Raw genomic sequence first — 24,922 nt, forward strand, 5'->3', positions numbered from 1 at the left:
TGAATTTAACAATATTTTCGTTGACTTGCCCACCCTACAATGATTAATGATCAAATTTTATGACTTGTTAGTAGCAGAGTCACAGGTGGCTAGATTTGTGATTAAACTTGATGAAAGTGAGATTTTGAAATGTAAAAAGTTGGAGAGAATCTCTATCACCTTGATGAATAGAGCACTTTCGCCAGGTCATTGCAATCACTCAACATCATTTAGTGTTCAATCTGAATATAACATCTGGTGGCTAGGAGCATTTGAGGTAGATACTGAGAATTTTGATATATTATATTGGGTTTTTCATCAAACATCAATACCTAATGTTATTCAAAGGCAACAAGCAAGAGAAGAGCTATTTGTTGAAGGATTTGGGAACTACAGGATTGAGTGGCACATAGCTGGTTACCTAAAGACACTCAAATGTATGTATTATAATGTATCAAAGGGAGCCAACTCGAGATCTCCTTGCTTATACTGCATGTCGCCAGCTACAGAGTTAAACTCAAGCAATTGGAATAGAGCTCCCTCTAGGCACAATAAGGATCCACAGTTTAAACCAGTCTTGGACATTCCTTTAGCGAATGCCCATATTTGTACACTTCATGCACTTTGCAGGATAATTGAAAAGCTTGTTCATCTCTATATAGGATTTGCATGGAAGCTGAAGCCATTATCAACTAGAATAGATGCTATAACAAAGGTTGAAAAAGTTCTCTCTGTAATTGGTTTGCATGGTGGCAATGTTGTTATTAAACCAAATCTTCAAAAGTCTAAGGATGGTAATTGTGTCCCAAAAAAAACATCTATTGGTGGAGTGAAGGCTAGAAGGTTTCTAGGCTTTAATGGGAAACTTGGCAAGATAAACTCGAGAAATGGTGGCTCAACTATTAAATTTAATCAATGGAAATCCCTACATAATGCAGTTAAGGATCACACTGATAATGGACAAGCTCGAAATAGAAAAGCTAAAGTTTGGGAAACACTAGACAAAGTGTTTTTTTATTGTGATAAGACTGAATGGAATGATGATGATCTCAAAGACTTTAAAAAACAATTGAACATTTTCAAAAAGGCGATGACAAAAGCTTGGGGTGATCAACACTTTACTCACTATAGGGTAAGAAGTTTGTATATGTCAGTTTCTTCATTGTCGAACTCATATAATGTTTTTTAATAACTTTCTTTATTTCTTGACTATGCGGCATATTTTATACAACCATGCTCCATACTTTATTAAACAATATGGATCTCTATAAATGTGGTCAACCCAAGGTATGGAAAAATCACATTATCAAGCAAGAACAAAATATTTCAAACACACAAGACATGGAGGTGGAAGACACAAAGCCAACACTTTATTAGAGGTCTTTCAATGGTTCTATTGACAAATATGGCATAAATTCAAGCTTAAAGATACAACCACATCAAGCAATACATCATCTTTAGCAAGGAGTATACAAATTGTTACCCAAAGAAGAAAAGATAGATATTTAAATTCTTGCGCAAAGCAAAGATTTACAGAATGGTTACAAACCAAACAATGAGTTGGGAAAAGATGGGTTTCAAGAAACCCTTGATCTTTGGCATCTTCTAGTCTGATTGTGTTGCAAAAGAGTCCTTAGTTTCAGGCACCTTGATAGGGCCTCCAGAGGAGTCCTTAGTTTCAGGCACCTCAACAGGGCCTTCAGAGGAGTCCTTGGTTTTAGGTAGCTCGACAGGGCCTCTAGAGGAATCTTTTGTTTCATCCCACTCAATAAGACCTCTGTATTTCAAAAACTCATGATTCCGATAGCTTGGAAGAAGCTTCAAATTGTTACTATCTCCTACTGAAGAGAGCAAATAGGAGCCAAGAACTCCAAAATATCCAGCTCTAGATCCACTATATCCAGGCATGAAGCCAACAACTCTTACGGCTTCTTCCTTCTCCACTAAAATGATCTTGTCCAAACCTCTGCTGAAAACTTGAGATCCAATTACCTTTGAGATAGCTCTCAAAGCCATCATTGGTAGACTTGGAGAGCTTGACAATCTACTATGATATATTACAATTGTTTGATTGTTTAAGTTTCCAATATAATGGCCAAGGCTTTGATTTTTCCCGATTTTTCCCAAGCTTCATTGGCCTAGAGCCCTTGGCCCTTCCAAGAAAGTTGTCCAGATCTTCAAACTCAATCTACACAATAAACCACAATAGTATATAAGATATAAGATATTTATCTATAATGCATAATAAAGCCTAACATAAACTCAATGGGTGTAACGTGTCCCCCTGTCCACTTGTGGGACACGTCTTAGCAGCCCATCGGGAAGAGAGTCTAGAAAGTGCCACCCGGCACTCCCAAGGAATGTCACGAGGTTTGCAATCAAGGTCTTCCCGAGTCTGCCACAAAGCGGAAGCATCTGGCCATTCCCTGGCACTTAGGATCGACCTGAGTCATGGTTTTCCTAATAGTTAAGTTCCTAGGAGGTAGCTAGTGTCGAACCCCGAACTACTTTGCGCAGAAACATCAGGGTTGAAGCGGATTTATACTGTAGTGGGTTCAAGGAGAATGGGAAACAAGAGGGATGCCAAGCTCGACCTCTCTGCCCATAAGGCATAGTCCCATTCCGTTCCCCTAAAACAGCATAAATCGGGACTCTAGCTCTATAGATTCTAGGTCATTGTTACCTGGCTGTCAATTCCTTTGAGAAAAGTTCCTAGCCAACTGGGACCACCCTTCCATAGGATGGACCCAGAGTCACATCCACCGCACTTTCCTTGGGTTGCCTTAGTTATCTAATTACCTACCACATTTAGTTTGACAAGCAAAAATAGCTTCCTTAATTAACCAATTAATCACTAGTTCCTTCACGTAACTTAGACACTAACACAGAAAAACAATGTCAAGCAAGTTACTTTTTCAACATTTGATCTTTATTTATCAATCTTTGGAATACATCAAATAACCTGCCCAAAGGCTTTTCCAGCAATCCTTAGGGATCGCTATTCCAAGTTCCGCCCATTGACTAGTATGCGGGCCTCGAGATCCCATCTCGAGTCACGTTAGTCTCTTGTGCAGGATCCGGAGGCAAGGGATTTATGGCCAGAGCCTCCCTTGGCACCCAAGCATCCTCGTGCTCCAAGTAGCACCCACGAAGAGACCTCTCGCGGCGGGTTCGGTCCACGTACCTGGCGCGGCTAACAACCCCCTTGGATAGGGTTAGGCAGACAGCCGGAGGTAACTGATACTGCCTCTCCCTCCAGGCTTTCAACCTAAAGCATTAGTTATTTTTCTAGCATTAGTTCCTTGAGCAAAGAAGTACAAACAGTGCTCCTAAGTGTACAATCACGAGCATTCCAGTGGTTATTTGTGCGGCCAACTGCTAAGGTGTGATTCCTTCTCCCCGAATGCTTCCAGCATTCGATTCTGGATCAATCGCAACTTGACAAGATCCCAAGGGTTTCGTAAGTTGAGTTGCTTGTTTATCCTTTTTCCTTGGGTTAGGGTCTATACCCTGTTGACCCAAATTGTCATCACCTTAGGTTTCCTTAAACTATAAACAATAAACCTTGGGTAACCTCGTCGCCCTAACTTGGTTGGTCAATTCCTTTCTTGGCAATTCGTAACTCTCTTAGCTTGGCAAATCAATGCTGAGGAAGAGTGAAGTAGCAGGATGACTACTCATCTTCTAGAAAATTAGACTTGGAATTAGAACTCACCAAACTTGGTCTAAGGTGTGGGGGTTCTATTTTGTGATTTAGATGTAAGAGCATACGATGTTGCAACTTGTTGTATGAGATAGGTGTCAGTATCTGACTTTGGAATTATATCTTTCTTCATACGGTCTTTCTTGATCAAGAACACCTTTGATCAAGATAAGGGCTTGGGAGTCCTCTTGACCCAATCCAACCCTAACCCTACTAGGCCGATAAACGTTTTGGCCCTAGGGTTCCTAAATTCCTTACGGAGATCTAGCATTTGGTCAGCTGATCCTTAGGGTGAGGATCCCTAGGTCATTCTTGCACGGGTGAATAATCCTAACATTTCAAGAATGTGGATAGAACCTAAATATTAAATCGGCATCCTAAGTGCGATACTAGGCAGAATTTTGACATAACTTAACTTAACCCAGCATATTGAGGTGTTCGTCGTATGCTAACTATTCATGCCTTTATGAATCTCATGTGAGTTACACGATTACATGCGATCTTCTTAATTGATCTAATTGTCTTACGATTAAAGTTGATCTTTCCCTTAGAGATGCAAATACTTTCCCTAAAAGATGTAAGTTGGTTTTAAATCAACTCAATGGGACGTACATGGTACGAAACCCCATCCTTTGCATGTACCATCATACTGCCATAGCCCTGCTAGACGAATTTGATAGAGTGTCTTTTTAGCTGATTCCACGAAATTGGAATCAGTTTGCCGATTCATTGGCTAACCTTGCGTATGAAGAAGACCTCTTCTTTAATTGTGGCCCTTGTCCCGATATATCTATTGATGGTGAGATAGGACCTGGTCGTTTGTGGGGTATGCTTTCTGAACATGCCCTCTTTGGCAGACGATGGTTAATCTGGGTGATGCAGAGGGTAGGCGAGACTCATCTGCCTTTATTTTCTTGGACCCACAGACTGATTAGACGACATGTGATGCGAACACCTCTTGCGATATATGCAGGAGGGATGGGTCATAATCTAATGCACCTAGTTTAGGGCTACGAGCCCCTATTCCCCTGGGAATGGTATGCTTTGATGTCTATCATAGTTATTTCTAGGAGGATGTTATGCGAAGTCATGTTTTATTTCATTAGGCCAAGAGGGCCATTTCCCTGTCTAGTGTGGGTGCGTTTAATTGGGTTTTTGTTTTAAGTGTTGTGCTGGACAGGTTTCGTGATTCGAGGAATTTGGTGGAGCCTGGAGGAGCCTTTGCTGTGATGGAAGCTTCTTGTGGCCAATCCAGATGATACCTCTCCTTTACGAATACCTTTCTTTCCTGTTATATGTGTATTTGTACTTGTCGAGGGGATACATTTTTTGTTGGGGACCGGCAACCAAGGCATGAAGTCCCAGGTTTAGGCTAAGTATGTTTGAGGGAGGTTGGAGTAGTCATTGCCTCCTGTAAAGACATTGTCAGGCATCGAAAGACCTGTTTTTGAAGGAAGTCCTAGTGGCCATGTTCTGCTAGCCTGCTAGGCAGCCGTTCTAGGGGTTCTTGTTAGTAGTGAGGCAGTTAGAGAAGCTTGCCAGAAGACAATAATAATGATGCCAAGAAATCCTGCACATCCTAAAAGACAAATCTAAATAAGAAGGTGTGTAAAAAGGGGTTCAAACCCCTATCAAAGAAAAGAAATGAAATGAAAATGTACAAGCAGTTGAACATTGCCTTGCGAAGGCCTGATAGGTTCCTGGGGGACGATTCAGACCCAAGGCCGATACCTTGTCTTCCTAGGGGTGGCTTCTTGCTGAAAAAAAAAAACAAAACAAGGAAGGTTGGAGTGAAAATAAAAGTGAGCGTTAGAAAAGGATTAAGTGTCGCCTTGCGAGGGCTTAGTAGGTTCTTGGGTGCCGAGGTAGGTCCTGAGGCCAATGCCCTGTTCTCCTTGGGTCACTACGCTCAGCTCCCTCCTTTTTACATGCCCAAATATGTTGATAAAATAAAAACCCTAAAAGAAGAAATGTACTGAAAGGAAATACTCCAGATCAGGCTATAGGAGTCCTCGCCTTGTAGGAGCTCCTGGTTGTGTTGTCTTTCGTTGGTAAGTAGTTCAAGACTACCACTTAGGGCAACCTCTTTGACAATTCTTTTTAGTTTGGTTGTGTTGGAGCAGTTGGTTAGTGACTCACTTCTGATCTTCTATTAGATGGTGCTAGGCCTACTCCTTGTGGATATCATGCCTAGGTTCTGTCCAGGGGTAGGGGGAGCATTGTGCTGAGTTTTATTATAGATTTATTTTGTATCAGTTTGATACTTCTTTGGTTGTTTATGTGCAGATATGTTCGTGGATTCGACGGGCTGAGTCACCCTATCCCGTGGTCGCCAATGAGAGCGGAATTTTGGTGCCGAAAATTGCTTAAAAATAGCTAAAAATTATGAATATCAAGTCAAAAATATCCAATGTCAAAGGCAGCGGCTCTATTTTAAGCGTCAAAGTGCTTTAAGGACGCTCAGGCAACACTTGTGGATTTTTAGTAATTTTTCCATGCACTTCTGGCGGTCAGTGGAGCTATTAGTCAGTGCGGGATGCCGAGATGAGCTCACAGAAATTTTCAGATCGCGATTCGGACACCGTATGCGAGAGAGCCGAGAAAAGGGACAAAAGGCCAGGTCAAAAATTGGGAGGTGCCCAAAAATGAGAAGTGAAGGGGTGCCTTTGTGAAGGGGCACCCCCCCTTCCAAAAAACGTGATTGAGGGGGGGGCGGCGTGCTGCAGGAGGCTCCGGAAAAAACGCTCCCCCCCCCCCACAAATCGTGATGTTGGCTTGAGAGTAAGCCATGAAACCAACTACTGCAGGCCACTACACTCATCCTACGCTTTGTATTGCTCCGGTCCACGCGAGGAATGGCAGCCTGTAGAGGGAGAGAGAAAATCAGTCTTTCTCTCTCCTCCCTCTCTCTCCTCTAAGAGGGAGTTCATGTGGGAAGAGAAAGGAAGAAGAAAGAATGGTGGAGGCTTGTCCGGATTGCTCCACGGGCTGGAAATGGTGACTTGTGATCGTCATGAGCATGAAGTGCTGCTGATTTTCAGATTTGCAGCCATGGACATGAAACCCGAAACACGCAAATAAGCGGTAATTCAATTTTTTTCAAAGGAAATTTGAGATTTTATGGCTTTTGATTGATAAAATGTTGTTCATGTGGGCTAAAAATTGTTTATGTTGCTGTTTACCATGAGTTTTTGTTGATCATAATCAGAAAATCAGAAAAACATGCATCTTGTGGCCCAAAATAATATATTAAAACACATAAAATATGGAAAATCAAGGGAAAATGATGTTTTTGGGTATAAAAATGGAAGAATAAATAGGAACACCAACTAAATTTTCATTTTTTGTTGCAAGAAGAAACTAAGGGCCACAGCCCATAACCTATTTTAAATTTCCAACAATAAAATAATGCAAAAAATAAGGGAAAATACAAGGAAAATAGAGAAAAACCACAAAAAAATAGGGGAAAAATGCATTTTGGGTGGGGAAAATTAATGAAAATTAAGAACAATGTTCGTGAATGTTTGTGGGGACTGAAGCATGAGGATTTGCCTCATTTCAACCCCACCTTCTTGTTCTAGTGTGTTTTTTCCGCTCTTTACACATAAAATGATGGCAAAATGCCTTATAAATCTATACAACAATGCAACATTTGATCGATGGGAGGGTAGAGTGGTTAAAATGTGTCTAAATGTGGAGTAAAATGATGAAAAGATTGATGGTTTTTGTTTGCATGGCATATAGGTCGGTGAATAATTATAGAATGAGAGCCTAGTAGCACGAGGGTTTCCTCGGTGCTAGGTTCATGCAACGCCGCATAAGAACGGTAGTTGAAAATCATTGAAAGGATGTTTTCCACATGTGCACAATATTGATTTTATAATTGTTTGAGCACTTGACATCCACAATATGCATAAATCATGGAAATATTTAAAGGTATCAGAAATCCTGGATGCATAGCAATTGCTTTCATTAGGACCTTGACCCACGTTGAGTGAGAGACAGGACACCCTAAGCTATAGGCTAGTCGTGGGGTCTAGGGGAAAGAGAAGTAAGGACAATGGTACATTCATGTATACTATTAAATGGTACCTTGAGTGGATTTTGTACGAAATGTTTATATGTTCAGCGACGCACCGAGGGGCCAATCCCCAAGGTGTAGGAGAGTTGCAGAGGGGTGGCGGCATTCAGCCCCGTTGGAGGACCCCCTATGTTTGTGCTTCGTGCCATCAGGCAATGTGTAAAGGACTCCCTCTGAGGAGTAGCAGTTGAGAGAAGAGTGGACTACAAATGAAGTAATACAAACGCAAGATGTCTAGGAAGGCAATGTGTGTGTTATCAGCGCTCCTGGCCGCGAGACCGTGGGTTTGTTGAGCGCGTGAGATAGAGGTCCGGCTAGTGCACGAGCCAGTGCCGGCTCATTCTAGGTTCCATCAGTGGTGCGTCTGCCGGGAGCCGCTTAAAAGTGACGGTGCTCGAATTCGGGTTGTCTAGGGACCAACTAGCAGTTTATGCCAAAGGATACTGTGATTGATCCGTTATTTATCGATAAGCATCGTCTAGCAGAAATCCAAAAGCAAGAGAGAGATGAAAGAGCTAGGCGATGTGCTAAAATTTTTAGGAGATATTCCCCTAAGCATAGCGGTGCTGAACCCTTACGAGGGAGTGGATCTAGTGGTCTTGGGGCCACAAGCAGTAAGTTAGGAGAAGGTGGAAGCTCTAGTGCTCCCCTTTCTTCCATAAGCCAGTCTACATCAAGTGCGGGAGGTGTAACCCCACCGTCCCTTATTCCTAGTGCAAATCCAATCCTCGTCATGGTGCAGCTTATTGCAATTCCAGCATGAACGACGGATTTGCCGACGCTAGGTTACCCGCTACCCATTTTTAATGGGTTCGTGCAACGCCGCATAAGAACGGTAGTTGAAAATCATTGAAAGGATGTTTTCCACATGTGCACAATATTGATTTTATAATTGTTTGAGCACTTGGCATCCACAATATGCATAAATCATGGAAATATTTAAAGGTATCAGAAATCCTGGATGCACAGCAATTGCTTTCATTAGGACCTTGACCCACGTTGAGTGAGAGACAGGACACCCTAAGCTATAGGCTAGTCGTGGGGTCTAGGGGAAAGAGAAGTAAGGACAATGGTACATTCATGTATACGATTAAATGGTACCTTGAGTGGATTTTGTACGAAATGTTTATATGTTCAGCGACGCACCGAGGGGCCAATCCTTAAGGTGTAGGAGAGTTGCAGAGGGGTGGCGGCATTCAGCCATTGGAGGACCCCCTATGTTTGTGCTTCGTGCCATTAGGCAATGTGTAAAGGACTCCCTCTGAGGAGTAGTGGGTGAGAGAAGAGTGGATTACAAACGAAGTAATACAAACGCAAGATGTCTAGGAAGGCAATGTGTGTGTCATCAGCGCTCCTGGCCGCGAGGCCGTGGGGTTGTTGAGCGCGTGAGATAGAGGTCCGGCTAGTGCACGAGCCAGTGCCGGCTCATTCTAGGTTCCATCAGTGGTGCATCTGCCGGGAGCCACTTAAAAGTGGCGGTGCTCGAATCCTGGTTGTCTAGGGACCAACTAGCAGTTTATGCCAAAGGATACTGTGATTGATCCGTTATTTATCGATAAGCATCGTCTAGCGGAAATCCAAAAGCAAGAGAGAGATGAAAGAGCTAGGCGACGTGCTGAAATTTTTAGGAGATATTCCCCTAAGCGTAGCAGTGCTGAACCCTTACGAGGGAGTGGATCTAGTGGTCTTGGGACCACAAGCAGTAAGTTAGGAGAAGGTGGAAGCTCTAGTGCTCCCCTTTCTTCCATAAGCCAGTCTACATCAAGTGCGGGAGGTGTAACCCCACCGTCCCTTATTCCTAGTGCAAATCCAATCCTCGTCATGGTGCAGCTTATTGCAATTCCAGCATGAACGACGGATTTGCCGGCGCTAGGTTACCCGCTACCCATTTTTAATGGGTTAGTGGAGGAAGATGCGAAACTCCACATTAGGGAGTTTCAAAAGCTGATGTTTAACTGTCGCATTCAAGAAGAAGGACATTTAATGATGTTCTTCAATATGACTCTCAAAGGAAGAGCTGCCATATGGTATCATGGTTTAGAAGCCGGAACCATATTGAATATTGATTCATTTTATGGAGCTTTTCGAAGGGAGTTTGCCCCTGAAAGGGGTGGGCAATATTGGTTGCGTGTACTCAACGTGACCCGCCAAGAACCACACGAGGATATTCGTGCTTATGCGAAGAAAATGAAAGAGGTTTTCCGTAAGTTCGACACCTCTATTCCTATCCCCGCAACTGCCCAATTGCAATATTTCCTACATGGTTTGGACTTTAATATCCAATTGCAGTTGAGTAGTGTCCCCTTGGGGGATATAGATACTGCCATTACACGAGCACAAGAGGTGGAATCCCGACTACAACCAGCCTACGCTTCTCGAGGCAATTTGAATATGGGTTTAGTATTGGGAAACAGTGTGGCGATGGCCAATGGCAGTAGTGGCCAAGGGATAGAGATGGTTAACCCTAATGGGAGAGGGAACATGATACAGAATGTCCCTTTATTACCAGCTCCCCCTAGCATGTCGATGCCTACGGGCAGTCAAATGGCTCCAAATGGTGGAGGCCAGGCGGTCAATTCTAATACCATGCCTGTGGCTCAACAATCAGTGCCTAATCGAATAGTTAGGCCGATGGAACGACATGGTAATGACCAAGGCTATGAGTCGAGTGCTTCCAATGTTCTTGGCGAGGTTAAGGACATGATGAAGCATTATACCGACATGATTACGGAGCAGTATCGGCAAATAACCGTTGATGTCAACTTTCTTAAAAAACAGCAAAATTTGATAGGAAGTAGATACCCAGATGAGGGTGCACCTTCGAGGTTTAGTTGCAAATGGTGTGGTGGGCAATACTATCCAAGAAATTGCCCAAATGTTAAATGCGACATCTGTGGAAAATCCGGCCATTTAGCAGCTACTTGCTAGAGTAAGATCAGTTCCCTCCAGCGAGGTAGTCGGCACCAGGGCCTGTTAATCATCGTGTGCAAGGAAACGATTCCCAGCGAGAAGACGGGCCTAAACAAATACTCCAACGACCAAAAACTACAGTGGAGGAGCTACCTAGTGGTAGTGGGGTTAGTTTGATTGAGGCTGTACGCGTTAATGATGTTGAAACCTCTAATCTGCGAGCTGTTCTTACAAGAGGTAAAAAGGGTAGAGAAGCCGACAAGGATAAGCCTGTCGACAGAAACCCTAAACAAGGTGACAAAGGAACGCAAGTTTTGGATCCTGCCATGGAAGGGGGACCTTTGAAGGCCGTAGAAAGTAAAGCCGATAAGGAACCACCAAAGAAGAAGGTGAAAGTTAAGAAAGAGGCAATAAAGCCGGTTCAGCGACCTAAAGAGCGGATGGTTTGGCGTGAAAAGTGGGCTCTATCGAACTATCATGAATTCGATTTGGTGAGCTCTCTTTGCGAAGTCAAGTCGGATGTGAATCTTTTACAGCTTACTAAGCTTTCCCCAAGAGTACGCAAGGAATTTAGAAAGATCCTACGTACCAGGTATATCGTAGAACCTTTGGGTATTGCGCGAGTTGGTGATGATTGGTTCGAGCATGCTGAGAAGCATTGCCCAAGGGTTGTAGCCTATGTCGATGGGATATTAGTAGATTATGCCATTGTCAACACGGGATCATCTGTTAACATTATGAGTTCTGAACTGATGGAAAGGTTGGGTCTTGCAATCCAGAAAGATACCTCCACAATTCTCAGAATGGCAGATGATAGTTTGAGGTAGCCGGAAGGCTGCATTACTAAGGTCCATGTCACTGTTGCAAATGTAGAATGCATGTTGGACTTTAGGGTGATTCGTTTTGCAGGCCGTCCAAGTTACCAAGTATTACTCGGACGACCTTGGATCTTGCAAGCGGACTACCAAGTAGATATACCCGCCGGTCGACTAATATTCGACAGAGGTGCCCAGCGTGTGGTGGTTGATGCTTATCTTGAGTCCCCGCAGAGTGAGAAAGCTCCTCTATCTTCTACAGAATTGGAGACATTAGAAGATTTATCTGCCAGTGAGACATCATCAAGTGATGAGTCCAAAGAGGGATCCATCACGGAAGACATCTATCAGATCACTTTGAACGAGCCGATAGAGGGCCAAGATCGTATAAGAGATGCAGATGTTATCGAGCTAGACCTTGGTACGCCTGATGATTCACGGCCAATCAAATTAGGTTCTATGCTCAGCACAGCAGAAAGGGAGGACTATGTGGCCTTGATTCAGGAATTTCGTGATATCTTTTCCTGGAGTTATGATGAGCTGAGAGGCATTCCTCCTAGTCTTGCTGTTCATACAATTCCATTGAAAGAGGGCAGTCATCCTGTATGACAGAAAGTAAGGCGTATGCCTTTCGAACTGAGGGACAGCGGGCTGTTTGAAGAGTTACAGAAGCTTCAGAAAGCAGGTTTGATTTTTCCTGTGCAACACACGGAATGGTGTTCGCCAGTTGTGATCAGAAAAAAGAAAAATAATCAAATTTGATTATGTGTAGACTTTAGGGAGCTGAATAAGCAGACAATCAAGGACTACTACCCATTGCCATTTATTGACCAGATTTTGGATCAATTAGCAGGTAGGAAGATATATTCGTTTATGGATTGCTTTGCAGGATATAACCAGATGGCAATTGCAGATGAGGACAAGTTGAAAACAACTTTTATTACTATATTTGGTACTTTTACGTACCATGTGATGGCCTTTGGTTTATGCAATGCGCCTGGTTCGTGGCAACGAACAGCAGATAAGACATTCGGTGACATATCCCCTGAAGAGTTGAAGGTGCTTATTGATGACTTAGGGGCCGCCACCGTGAGAGGAAGGCAGCTGATCATTTTAAGAAAATGCTTTGAGCGCTGTAGACAGTTTTGTATCGCCCTAAACCCATGGAAGTGTGTTTTTGGAGTACCTTATGGGCTATTGCTGGGTCATGTGGTCAGTTCGGTAGGAATTGCGACAAACCCTGAGAAGGTCAAAGTTATAGTTGCCATGGGTCCACCACGCACTCCGAAAGAAGTTCATAGCTTTCTGTCTTCGGTTGGTTATTACCGTAGATTCATAAACGCCTTGGCAGAAAGAATGTTGCCGCTTACAAATTTATTGTCCTTTAGCTGTTTGTTTGTATGGGGTGACCCTTCTAAGGTAGCATTCGAGGATGTGAAACAAGAGCTAGCAAGAGCGCCCGTTTTAAAAGCACCTAAAAGAGGTCGGAGTAGTCATTACCTCCTGTAAAGACATTGTCAGGCATCGAAAGACCTGTTTTTGAAGGAAGTCCTAGTGGCCCTGTTCTGCTAGCCTGCTAGGCAGCCGTTCTAGGAGTTCTTGTTAGTAGTGAGGCAGTTAGAGAAGCCTGCCAGACGACAATAATAATGATGCCAAGAAATCCTGCACATCCTAAAAGACAAATCTAAATACGAAGGTGTGTAAAAAGGGGTTCAAACCCCTATCAAAGAAAAGAAAAGAAATGAAAATGTACAAGCAATTGAACATTGCCTTGCGAAGGCCTAGTAGGTTCCTGGGGACGATTCAGACCCGGGGCCGATACCTTGTCTTCCTAGGGGTGGCTTCTTGCTGAAAAAAAAAAACAAAACAAGGAAGGTTGGAGCGAAAATAAAAGTGAGCGTTAGAAAAGGATTAAGTGTCGCCTTGCGAGGGCTTGGTAGGTTCTTGGGTGCCGAGACAGGTCCTGAGGCCAATGCCCTGTTCTCCTTGGGTCACTATGCTCAGCTCCCTCCTTTTTACATGCCCAAATATGTTGATAAAATAAAAACCCTAAAAGAAGAAATGTACTAAAAGGAAATACTCCTTGATTAGGCTATAGGAGTCCTCGCCTTGTAGGAGCTCCTGGTTGTGTTGTCTTTCGTTGGTAAGTAGTTCAAGACTACCACTTAGGGCAACCTCTTTGACAATTCTTTTTAGTTTGGTTGTGTTGGAGCAGTTGGTTAGTGGCTCACTTTGGATCTTCTATTAGATGGTGCTAGGCCTACTCCTTGTGGATATCATGCCTAGGTTCTGTCCAAGGGTAGGGGGAGCATTGTGCTGAGTTTTATTATATATTTATTTTGTATCAGTTTGATGCTTCTTTGGTTGTTTATGTGCAGATATGTTCGTCGATTCGACGGGCTGAGTCGCCCTATCCCGTGATCGCCAATGAGAGTGGAATTTTGGTGTCGGAAATTTCTTAAAAATAGCTAAAAATTATGAATATCAAGGGAAAAATATCCAATGTCAAAGGCGGCGGCTTGACCTAGGACGATTTTAAGCGTCAAAGTGCTCTAAGGACGCCCGGGCAACACTTGCTGATTTTTAGTAAATTTTCCATGCGTCTGTGGCAGTCAGTGGAGCTACAGTCAGTGCGGGATGCCGAGATGAGCTCACAGAAATTTTCAGATCGCGATTCGGACACTGTATGCCAGAGAGCCGGGAAAAGGGACAAAAGGCCGGGTCAAAAATTGGGAGGTACCCAAAAATGAGAAGTGAAGGGGTGCCTTTGTGAAGGGGCACCCCCTTCCAAAAAACGTGATTGAGGGGGGGGCGGCGTGCTGCAGGAGGCACCGGAAAAAATGCCCCCCCCCACAAATCGTGATGTTGGCTTGAGAGTAAGCCATGAAACCAACTACTGCATGCCACTACACTCATCCTACGCTCCGTATCGCTCCGGTCCATGCAAGGAATGGCAGCCTGTAGAGGGAGAGAGAAAATCAGTCTTTCTCTCTCCTCCCTCTCTCTCCTCTAAGAGGGAGTTCATGTGGGAAGAGAAAGGAATAAGAAAGAATGGTGGAGGCTTATCGGGGATTGCTCCACGGGCTGGAAATGGTGACTTGTGATCGTCATGAGCATGAAGTGCTGCTGATTTTCAGATTTGCAGCCATGGACATGAAACCCGAAACACGCAAATAAGCGGTAATTCAATTTTTTTCAAAGGAAATTTGAGATTTTATGGCTTTTGATTGATAAAATGTTGTTCATGTGGGCTAAAAATTGTTTATGTTGCTGTTTACCATGAGTATTTGTTGATCGTAATCAAAAAATCAGAGAAACATGCATCTTGTGGCCCAAAATAATACACTAAAACACGTAAAATATGAAAAATCAAGGGAAAATGATGTTTTTGGGTATAAAAATGGAAGAATAAATAGGAACACCAACTAAATTTTCATTTTTTGTTGCAAGAAGGAACTAAGGGCCACAGCCCATAACCTATTTTGAATTTTTAGTAATAAAATAATGCAAAAAATCAGGGAAAATACAAGGAAAATAGAGAAAAACCACAAAAAAAGGGGAAAAATGCATTTTGGGTGGGAAAAATTAATGAAAATTAAGATGAATGTTCGTGAATGTTTGTGGGGACTAAAGCATGAGGATTTGCCTCAGTTCAACCCCACCTTCTTATTCTAGCGTGTTTTTCCCGCTCTTTATACATAAAATGATGGCAAAATGCCTTACAAATCTATACAACAATGCAACATTTGATCGAGGGGAGGGTAGAGTGGTTAAAATGTGTCTAAATGTGGAGTAAAATGATGAAAAGATTGATGGTTTTTGTTTTCATGCCATATAGGTCAGTGAATAATTATAGAATGAGAGCCTTAGTAGCACGAGGGTTTCCTTGGTGCTAGGTTCGTGCAACGCTGCATAAGAACGGTAGTTGAAAATCATTGAAAGGATGTTTTCCACATGTGCACAATATTGATTTTATAATTGTTTGAGCACTTGGCATCCAAAATATGCATAAATCATGGAAATATTTAAAGGTATCAAAAATCCTGGATGCACAGCAATTGCTTTCATTAGGACCTTGACCCATGTTGAGTGAGAGACAGGACACCCTAAGCTATAGGCTAGTCGTGGGGTCTAGGGGAAAGAGAAGTAAGGACAATGGTATAAGAGTGTCAGGACCCTAGGTCAAGACCCTGCGCTAACTGCGGTAGGTTCGGCCACGATGCCGCACACTGTAGGCTACCACGAAGACTACCATACACGCAACCCTACGGCCAGCTTTACCCGGCTAGCAGGCCATAGCCATTCTTCGGAAGGGGAGCCCCGCTAGCCCTGCCGGCACCTAACGATATGAAACCAGCAGTCCCTAGGCTGGACATAAATCCTACTGGTATTCCTAGACCGCTTGGTCCCTATGTGACCCACCCACCGAGCAAGGCTCCCATACACTACGTAGAGGAGCCCAGTGATGAAGAAACCTACATATACCCTTACGTCTCGTATGACGACGAGGGCAATGCAATCCTCATGGATTACCGACCCGTGCCGGTGATGGCATTAGGATGAGGACGGGGTAGAGGCCTAGGAGGGCAGCCACAGGATCTGGTCACTTGTTGGACTTGTGGACATCCCGGTCACGTCTCATCACGCTACCTCGAAAGAGAGCAGCAAAACAGGGACAAAGCTAACCAAAGGTGCACAGAGTGCGGAATCACCCATCTTTTCATAGACTGCCCAAAATGGAAGTCGCCTTCCGGTTCAGCTAATTTTCCGTCCGTCCCTCTGAGGCTGTTTGGTGTTGAAAACCCCGATGGGGAGGCCACACCTATTCCCTTGCGAGTTATGACCCGAGCACAAACGAAGCAGGCCGGCGTCTCTCTGCCAGGACCTAGCAATCTTGACGCAACCTCAGTGGGAAAGAAGAGCCGTAGGCGGAAAAAGAAGAGATCAGAGACTAAGGTCGCACTAAAAACCGACATTGTTACGACCTTACCCCAAGGGAAGAAAGTATCAGACGCAAAGGCAGAGACTTCAGCCCCTAAAATAGCCCAAAAGGGAAGTGCTAAGGTAGGGGAATACCCACACCCCAAGCGGCAATTGGAAGCCATAGAAAAGGTGAAGGAATGGGTGAGGGAGGCTCAACAGCACCTCAAGGATGTTGAACCCATCACGGAGGACGAGATTGATGATCTCTCCAGCATGAGCACGCCACTATCACCGCCCCAACCTAAGTCTGCCGAGGCTGCTATGCCACAAGCAGTGCCATCGAGGCCAAGCCTAGACGCAACAAACCCGCAGATCAGCCGCGGCCATTGGCCCGGATAGTCTTGGGCTAAGGGAAGGACGAGTGTTTAGCAATCTCCTGACCACACTAGTGACCACCCCTGTAACGTTTGGCCTGGAAGATCTGCTTAAGCAGCACTCTGCCCTATTGCAGGACCTCAAGCATTGGGTCGAGAGACTGCAAGAGCAGGCTCCGGCAGATCCTCAAGACCAGGATGCGGAAACGCACTTGCCAAGTTTGACGCTACACTCCAGGCCTAAATCCTTGCACGTCAACGCCTTCTGGGAGGGCTCGGAGATGCACGCAGTCCTGTTGGTCCTAGCCCTGGGAGACGCAAGGAGGAAGGGGATTGTAGACACAAGAGCTGGGGTTAGTGTGCTTAGCCACGCAGTGTTACAGAAGTGGGGAAACCCGCCTGTCGAAGCTGCTTGGTTTAACGTCACGCTAGCAAACGGTATGCGAGTGAAGCCATTCGGGGTCTTGAAGAATTGGCCAGTGAAGATTGTAGGAGTCTGTCGACTTTATCGTCATGAAGGGAGTGGACTATGATATCTTATTGGGTCGACCCTGGATGCACAATGCTAGAGTTATTGAAGACTGGGGTAATAGCCTGATCTTCCTAGGCAACCGAACTAACGCTGTGAGAATAGAGATGGACACTTGGAAGACCTCTCTAGTCGACCTAGACGCCATCTCTACTCTGCTCAAGGGAAACACCCAGGACAAGGAACCCTATGGGTCCTTAACTAAGTATATCCCATGCCCAGAGGACGAGCGGGATTGGATGCATGTTCTCGCTACACTTGACCTGCCATTCTCAGATCATGAGGTGTACGAGCAGGCTGTCAAAACAATTGGCAAGCCAAAAGAAGCATTTCCTACACCTGTCTACATGATGGCACAGCAAGCCTCCATGAAGGGCCTAAGCCTGTCATTTTCCAAGTGCCTACCAACAGGAGGGAACTCCAGGGAATACTGGGGCACTTAACGGACCGACTGGCACGCAATGCAGCCGCCAATCTCAAGTCTCTCCAGGACCTCTTGGAAGAATCCGAGTGAAAGTGGACTAGGGTACATGAACTAAACCTCAGGTATAACTGGGCGCTGGTTCCCGACCAGCAAGATGAGGCAGAGCAGGCCTTGGGGGACGATGAGCAGTCTGGCGATGAAGATTCCTGTGATGAATACAAAGATTGCCAATCCTTTGATGAAGGAAGTGAGGGTGAGGTGGATACCGTAGAATACGACACCGAAGGGCGAGAAATTGAGCAAATCCGGCCGCAGACGAGACCGGCCCTTAGAGTGGACCAAGGAGTCATGTGTACGAAATGCGATCGTGCTTGGTTGGAACGGATGGGAGCTGTGGATTTTGAGCAAGCCGGCCTGGCCCAACCAGGGACGGCAGCACTACGTAGAACCGAATCGCCATCTGAACTGCGGCCGCCAGGGGAGACCACCTCCTCTAGTGAAAATGGGGAATTTAACTCTGAGTCTGAAGTTACTTCAGATGGTGACCCAGAAATCCCTAGGCCACCCATGACCAGACGCACCAAGGGAGACTTACCTGTCCACCTGAGGCGCAGACGGTTACAGCAGGATGAGGCTAAGCGTCCCAACGATGCGCGATCAGAGGAACAAAGGAAGCCACAAGACCTCCCTAAGCGCTTTTCGAAATTCAAAAGAGCGGACAGGGTAGTGGTTCCGCTAAGTGCCAAGCGCCAAGGGAAAACCAGCGAACCAATCGAATGGCCAGCCAAGGTCAAGGAGGTAAACCTAGCCCTGGAAGGGAAAGTACCCCGACCAGTGTTCATTGTCGAGGACTTGACCACGGAAGAAGAGTCCAGTCTTGTCACTTTTTTGCGGGAGTACCGAGACGTATTTTCTTAGTCTCTAGATGAGCTACGAGGGGTAGATCCGAGTGTTGTGACTCACAACATACCCATGACAACGGATGCAACGCCGGTCAAGCAGCAACCATACCCCATGAATCCAAAGCACGCTCATGTTGTCAAGGAGGAAATCGACAAGCTGATGAGAGACGGATTCATTTACGAAATTGAGCACACAGATTGGGTGTCACCCATAGTCATTGTGATGAAGAAAAACGACAAGACTCGAGTGTGCATCAATTACAAGAAAGTAAATGCCGCTACAAAGAGAGACAACTACCTCTTACCGTACACGGAGCACATGCTTGAGAGAGTGGCAGGTAAGGAAGCCTACAGTTTCCTGGATGGCTTCTCGGGGTACAATCAGGTGCAAGTGCATCCTGCAGATAGCCTTCGCCACTGAGTGGGGCGTCTTTGCATACGTAGTCATGCCCTTTGGGCTAACCAATGCCCCCGCCACCTTTCAACGCCTCATGTGCACCATATTCAAGGACATGCTTCGCAAGGAGTTAGAGGTCTTTGTCGATGACCTGTGTGTCCATTCGGCCTGGATCGAACATCTCGACAAACTCCGCACGGTCTTTGAACGGTGTCGCTTATACCGTCTCTCCCTCAACCCCCTGAAATGTCAGTTTTGGGTGAAGCACGGATGCATCTTGGAACATGTGGTGTCCAAGAATGGCATTGCCATGGACTTCTCGAAGGTCAAGGTCATCGTGGACCTTCCACCCCCAGGTAATTACAGGGGAGTTCAATGCTTCTTAGGTCACACAGGATACTATAGGCGGTTTGTACTAAGCTACGCACTGATTGCTAGGCCATTGTACAAACTGCTAATTGTCTTCGAGTGGACTGAAGCATGCCAACGGGCCTACGAAGAATTGAAAAAAGCCCTAACAATGGTACCTATCCTACGAGCCCCAGATTGGACTATGACTTTTCACATACACATCGACGCCTCTAAGTTTGCCGTGGGGGCAGTGTTGTGCCAACCTGGTGAGCATAACCTAGATTACCCAGTGAGTTTTGCTAGCAGGCAACTCACTGAGACAGAGATGAATTATTCGACAACGGAAAGGGAGGGATTAGCCATGGTATTCGCCGTGAAGAAGTTCTGACATTACCTACTGGCCACCCCCTTCACCTTCTTCGTAGACCATCAAGCCCTGCTCTATTTAGTGAACAAACCTTGTGCTACAGGACGTATAGCTCAATGGCTTCTCCTGCTCCTAGAGTTCGACTTCTCAGTGGTGGTACGGAAGGGAAAACAACATTACATGGCTGATCATCTATCCCGTATACCCACAGGAGAAGCCGCTGGACAAGGCATCATGGACGAGTTACCAGACAACCACTTATTCCATGTGTCCAGCGAAAGAGACCTATTTAGGGCCGATCTAACACCATACTGGGCAGACGACATAGTCCAAGTGCTCGAGCATGGGCTGTCCGAACGACCAATAGAACGGGCATGGCTTAGGCGCTTAATCCTGAAAATCCAGCCCTACCAACTGATTGTAGACCAGCTCTATAGGCTGGGGCAAGATGGATTGCTACGTAGATGCGTATGTGAGCATGAGATGCATGATGTGCTCTCAGAGGCACACAACGGTATTGTAGGAGGACACTTTAGCGGGGACACTATAGCACAAAAGGTGTTGCAGTCCCAGCTATGGTGGCCCACACTCTTCCGCGATGCCACACAATTTGTCAAGCATTGTGACGAGTGCCAACGGACAAAATTCCCGGTTCGTAAAGATCACATGGAGTTAACCCTTGTTATCACTCACCAACCCTTCGAAAAATGGGGGATTGACTTCATAGGACCCATCAGTCCCGCGGCACAATATTCACAAGCCAGGTACATCGTGGTGGCCACGGATTACCCAACCAAATGGGCGGAGGCGAGGGCCATGCAGAGAAATGATGCTAGGACGATTGCCAAGTCCTTATGGGAGCAAGTAATCTCGCGTTTTGGTTGCCCCATCGAACTGGTTAGCGACTAGGGAACGCACTTCATCAACGAAGTGATAGCCCATCTCCTATCCACCTTTCTCATCATCCATCGCAAATCCTCACCATACTACCCTCAGGATAATGGACAGGTTGAATCAACCAACAAAATTCTCATCAATGTCCTGACCAAAGTAGTCTCAGCCTCACGAAGCGACCGGGATAACAAGTTGATGGAGGCCTTGTGGGTCTACCGAATAGCTTATAAGACGGCCGTGGGTCAAACGCCTTTTAGGCTAACCTATGGGACTGAAGCTATTCTCCCATTAGAATTCTTCATCCCTAGCCTGAGGATAGCACTCCAAGAACGATGGGAAGGTAAGAAAGCATGGACGCAACGCTTGGTTGAGCTAGAACGCCTTCGTCTCCTAGCCACCCACACACTTATCTGTGAGAAATCCCAACGCAAAAGGTGGTTTGACAAACATGTCAAGCAACGAGAGTTTGAGCAGGGTGACCTAGTGCTCCTCTACTCAGTTAAAGGACATAAGCAAAATATGAAATTCAGAGGTCTCGGACCCTTTAAGGTCCGCACAATCAGCCGAACTGGTAATGTCGAGCTAGAAACACTGGATGGTGAGGGAATGGGCTTCTTCAATGGTAGTTGAATCAAGAAGTACTATTCGCCCATTCATCCGCTGTATGAGCCACCAATGGTAGAACCACCCGTCAAAATACAAGTAGCCACAATTATGGAAATCTGCGAGAATGAGGAGGAGCCTGTAGAACCCGCCTACCTCCGCATCATGATCACGGCCAAGCAGACGTGCTCCTTCAATGCCCTGATTGACGAGGGTGCGGATTTTAACATTTTAACGCATGAGCATTGGACCCAGCTTGGCGCACCAATACTTCATCCCACAACAGTCAGATTGAGCCCATACGGGGCTCAATCCTACCCGATCCTCGGCACATGCCGAGTCACCGTTTCTATTGAGTTTGAAACGATCCCCATGTTGTTTTATGTCTTACCAAATGCCATGGATGCAAGCACAGAGTCATTGCAGGGGCGAACTTTTAAAAAGCAGACCCGCTGCAATGTTGACTATGAGTTACAATGCATCCACTTAATGATCGGGAACGTGCCTATCGTCACAACTTTTAGCAAGGGCCTCGTAACCCCATCACCACTCACGGGGCCACCGATAGAAATAGCTGCACCTAGGACTAAGGAGGGGGGCCATGCATATCTACCACACCCAGATCCCCACGCACCGCGGCCCGCCGCACCCAAAGCAAAGCCCCAACAGACTCACTTGCAATGGGTACCTAAGAAGCCTCGAGAACTACCTAAAACTAGACGTGCATGTCTGCATAAGAACTACAAACCTAAACCTAGGAAACCAAGACGCCATCATCGCAAGTGCCGCGGAATTAAACAAATGTGGATCCCTAAAGTCCTCCTGCATGCACAAGGCTACTATGAGGGGAATGCCTCGCTGTGGATCCCTAAAATCCCAACTGTCACACGCCCTAGTTCTACGTCGACCTCAAGTCCTTGTCCCCCGATACCTCAAGACCACGAATCGCAAAGCTCACCCCACTCATCCGACTCCTCTGCGTGTCAACCCACGAGCGTCGCACACGCCCAATGACCCAACCAACGGCCATCACCACAAGTGGCATCATCCAACCAACCCAACCCGCCGCTCAGCAGCCTAGCTGACTGTAGCAGCATAGCCCCTAAGATCAAACCTGACCCATTCATCCAACCAACGCCCAGGTTGCCGACTCAAACAGGCCCCCAGCTTGCAACTCTATACTGTCAGAACCTCCAGCTCTAGCAAACCCCAACCACCCGCCGGCCTTAAGCCCTCCTATGAACGGAAGTCATTCCTCACACTGGCCGCTGACCTCGCAGAGGACACTGGAGATTATGTGGTGGACTGCATCAAATAGCTCGATGCCACCTTTTTTGCACTGGCCCTCAGCTATGACCGCCTGGACTTGGGACTATTAGCAGAACCCCTTGCAACAGACGTGTGCAATATGCCTTGCTCTTGGGAGACTTTTGAATTCGCCTTTGCACAAGCTTCTCGCTGTGCCGCCGAGCTGCTCGCTCGCAAGGTCTCCAAAGAGCAAGCCATTAAGCAAAGCCTCATCACATCATTTGACCCACGGACAACGTCTCATCACTAGCCAAGAGAAAGCAAGGTTGTCCAACCTGGCGGATAAAGAATCACCCTTCTTGAAGTGGTGGTACGCTCTTAGGTTGAAATGGGAAGTCGATGGATGCCACATAATGACCAACGCCGAACAATGCCGAGCCATCAAAATGGCCGAGTATGATCCCACCTACGTCGCGCCTACCTCGTATCGAGTGTTAACCACTCTTCGAGGTTGGACCAGATCATATCTTAGGGCACCCCTATCTCGACCGCATCTTAACAAGAGGAAGAGCTCCACATCGCAAGTTGGGTCAACTCCGGTGATTTGCTCACAGATGTCCTCACGTACATCACACATGTAGGCATCCAACCCTGTGACCTGGACTGCGCTGCACACTTGGAATATAACCCCAACTTCTATGATTGGCTCCTACACAAATAAACATGAACGCCTTGGCCCCACAACCTCCAATCCTGGGACGGATTTTTCTTTTCCACGAGGGGGATGGGGCAGTAAACGGAGTTAAAACTAAAAAGTAAACCAAGTATGAAAATGCTCAAAATTGAAATGCCATATAAAAAGGGGTGATAGAAGTTTGAAAGGAAAAGTTAGGGTTATGAACGATAAAATCTGCTATGTTTGTGGTCGTCCAGCAAATTGGTTGCCAAAAAATACTAAAAAGTTAATTGACTGAATGTGCAGGTGGCGACCATGGCAAGTCAAGACAAAGTTGGCAAGCTCCCCTTCTCGGAGGAAGAACAACTGAGGTACGGCCTCACGGTGGAAACAAGAGCGTTCAACCAGCTGAAGTTCCGCCACATATTCAACCTGGAAGACGTGGTCATTGAGGAACCAGCGGTACGACGAATTATAGAGCAATGCCACTTACAAAGGTACCTGGACGCAGTGGGCCAGAGGATAAACTACACCCTGTGCGTCGAGTTCCTGCGCACCTTCAACAGAAACAAGGGCATCGTCACGGTGTGGGATAGGGAAGCCACCAGACAAGTGCAGGTCGAACTGACCCTCGAACTAATAGAAAGGGCACTAGGGCTTCCAAAAAAGGTGGAGAAGAAACCAAAAAGGGACATCTATGCCATGTTGAGAATGGACAAAGTGAAGGTCCACACCAACGACGGAATCAGCCTGGCAGACATCCCCAATCAAGAGATTCAGCTGCAGGCGAAGATAATGCATACTCTATTTTCAAGTCAGTGGTACAACAGCATCATGTCCAGAATCAATGTACCTCTACTCGAAAGCATCGCTGCTCAATCACTGGACGAGGTGAACTTCAATGGGTTCGTAAGAAAGACAATTGAGGCTTCGGCAAAGGCCCTAGCAACAGGAGGAAGGGCCGTAGCAGGAGAATCCCCTTCACCCCGATCAACCCACAAAGCCTCATCCTCCAAGGCCTCCACCATAGGTTTTGGAGGTGCCCTCACCGCGATCATCCACGAAGCGATAGGGCAAGGACGAACAGGAGAAGACAAACAGGGAGATGACGAGAAAAGTGGCGAATCGCCGTCGCAGTCCCAGCCTCATGCGGAAGTGCAGTCTGATGAAACGGAAACGAACACCGACGAGGAGGGAGATCCCTAGGCTACACCAAAAAGGAAGGCGGAGCAACGGACTAAAGCCCTACACGAAAAAAGAGAGGAGCAGCGAAGGAGAAAAGAGAAGGAAGAGCTCGAATGGGCCCAAAGGGAGTCGGTAAAGGAAGAGGAGGAAAGAAAAAAGAGGGCTGAGGAGGAGCTGAGAAGGAGCGAAGAAGAATAATTGGAGCTGGCGACCCATCACTCCATCGAGGAACAGCGAAGAAGAGACGTGGAAGGAGCAGGGGGTCCATACCAACCTGAAGCACCCGGTCCCAGCACTGGTGTGTCGGAAACTGTGCACCTGCCTCCTGCAGAAGGAAAAGGAAAAGACCCAATCAGGCCAGTCTCCCCTCTCCTCGTGCCACCCATGCAAGCCACCCCCATCATGGTGACACCCCCTACCACCGCTGCCCAGGGGCACACCCCAAAAATCGATGAAAGCAACGTGGTCACCTGGTTGCAGTTTTTGGTGGAAAGGGAGCTAGCAAGGGAAGCAGCCGGGGCCACCCCAGCTTCAGGTGCCAAAAGGGCAGCAACGGCCGAA

The sequence above is a fragment of the Lygodium microphyllum genome, chromosome 16, assembly GCF_053477565.2.
Source record: "Lygodium microphyllum isolate KBCC chromosome 16, Lygodium_microphyllum_v1.1.10, whole genome shotgun sequence".
In the NCBI taxonomy this organism is placed as follows: Eukaryota; Viridiplantae; Streptophyta; class Polypodiopsida; order Schizaeales; family Lygodiaceae; genus Lygodium; species Lygodium microphyllum.